Below are 2,226 nucleotides of genomic sequence, written 5' to 3' on the forward strand. Positions count from 1 at the left end.
AGGACTGAGCAGAAACCTGCCCCAGTAGCTGCTTATCCCGTCACATTATTTTGTGGGCACTCTAAGGAGTAAAAAATAAAATTTTTAAAATCAGCATTAGAAAGTACAAGAAGTGGGGACGTGTCCTAGAGGTGTTTCTGAAGTCGGATAGTGGAGCATGCAGGTCAAAGGTAGGCTTCCAGCAGCAGACACCTGCAACTCTTTACGTTTTTTTTCTGTCTGCCTCATTAGTCCAAAGGCAGGGGAGGCTAAAAGTGTGGGGGAAGCTTGCTATCTCACTCTCCTCCCTGCTGCAGCTGCTAAGTCGCTTCAGTCGTGTCCGACTCTGTGCAACCCCATAGACGGCAGCCTACAGGGCTCCTCCATCCCTGGGATTCTCCAGGCAAGAACACTGGGTTGCCATTTCCTTCTCCAGTGCACAAAAGTGAAAAGTGAAAGTGAAGTTGCGCAATCGTGTCCGACTCTTCATGACCCCATGGACTGCAGCCTACCAGGATCCTCCATCCATGGGATTTTCCAGGCAAGAGTACCAGAGTGGGTCGCCTTTGCCTTTTCCTCGTCTCCTCCCAAGTGATCTCAAATAGTGATTGAAGGGAGCTGGCGACTAAAAAATCAAGCAACCTCATGGAAATGATGGAGATGGGGGCAACTCTGAAGTAGCTCCTAAAAGGTTCCCCAGAATCCTCTGGGACCCACAAGGATGATCTGCATAACAATTCACCCTTATTAGCTTCCTTTCCTTTCTTCTTTCTGCTGCTGCCAATGCTTCCTAGAAACACCTCCCATATGAAACACTTAAATTCAAGTTTACTTCTAAGATAGAATGATGTGATATCACCAATGATATTCAACCCCCTTGTGGTAGGAAGATGCAAGGATGAACTTTTCTTGATACAGCTTCTCTGTCCTGATATTTTCCTCTTGGCTTTCGTGGTATCTAAACATATTATGGCAACCCACTCCAGTGTTCTTGCCTGCAGAATCCCAGGGACGAGGTAGCCTGGTGGGCTGCATCCATGGGGTCGCACAGAGTTGGACATGACTGAAGTGACTTAGCAGCAGCAAACATATCATTATTGATCCACCTGAGGAAAATTACAGATTTTTTAAATACTAAAAATAAAGTTAGTGTTGTCTTATCTTTTTATAACAGCATCATACTTTTATTATTTAAAATGATACCACTGTTCTAAAATAGTGACTGTTAATATCTTGCTGTGTGCCCTTTCGGAGCATTTTCTTTACATGAATGAATATTGGTCTTTTTAATTGCCTTTTTTTCCCACTGAAGAATATATGTTGAATAACTTGACAAGTCAAAAAAAAAATATTCATGTTTAATAGCATTCAAAATGACTGCCAGGACTTCCTGCCAGTGCAGTGGTTAAGACTTCCCCCTTCCACTAACAAGGTGCACAGGTTCAATCCCTGGTCAGGGAAGTAATTTCCTGCAAGAAAAAAAAAAAAAAAGATTTCAGGATGTTTCACTGTATGGACTTACTAACTACTATTCCTCTAATCAAGCTTTCTGTTTTAATTATTTTGAGTTTTCCAGCTTTCAAAAAAAATTGTTTATAGGTTGTATAAGTGAAGTCTCTTAGTCGTGTCTGACTCTTTGCGACCCCATGTACTGTAGCCTACCAGGCTCCTCCCTCCATGGGATTCTCCAGGCAAGAGTAGTGGAGTGGGTTGCCATTTCCTTCTCCAGGGGATCTTCCCTGACCCAGGGATCGAACCCTGGTCTCCTGCATTCCAGGCAGATGCTTTAACCTCTGAGCCACCAGGGAAGTCATAACATGTAACTAAATCATTAAGATACTTCCCCAAAGTGGAACTGCTACATCAGAGATCACATAGATTCAAAAAATTTCTGACATCTTACATAAGTGGCTCCTATCTGCAAAGTATGAGGCTACTTCCTGACAGTTCTATCATCTCTATTTTCTTCTTTAAGCCTTTGCCAATAATTAATTTTATTTCTCTTTGCCAATAATTACTTTTATTTCTCTCCTAATATCAAGGATGAACTTTTTACTATTCCCATTGGTCATTCATTTTTTTGATGACCTGGCTTGTTTCTGTATACAAAGACAATTATAGGAAGACAGTCCTGCTTAATACTAGCTGAGGTTATGGTCTCACTGCTTTTTGTTAATTGGTTGGTTATTCTACCTTCAAGAACAGACCTGTCTAAGAACGGCCTCTGACCACTCCTTGCTTCAGGTG

General features: G+C 42.0%; 1 non-coding gene across 1 annotated transcript; it reads right to left on the reverse strand.

Annotated features, from left to right (window-relative positions):
• Window positions 1–1,714: 1,714 nt before the first annotated feature.
• Window positions 1,715–1,787, reverse strand: TRNAS-GGA (transfer RNA serine (anticodon GGA)). The gene has a single exon. It is a non-coding gene; the product is annotated as a tRNA-Ser (tRNA).
• Window positions 1,788–2,226: the final 439 nt, after the last annotated feature.

Source organism: Ovis aries, chromosome 6 (assembly GCF_016772045.2).
Source record: "Ovis aries strain OAR_USU_Benz2616 breed Rambouillet chromosome 6, ARS-UI_Ramb_v3.0, whole genome shotgun sequence".
NCBI lineage: Eukaryota > Metazoa > Chordata > Mammalia > Artiodactyla > Bovidae > Ovis > Ovis aries.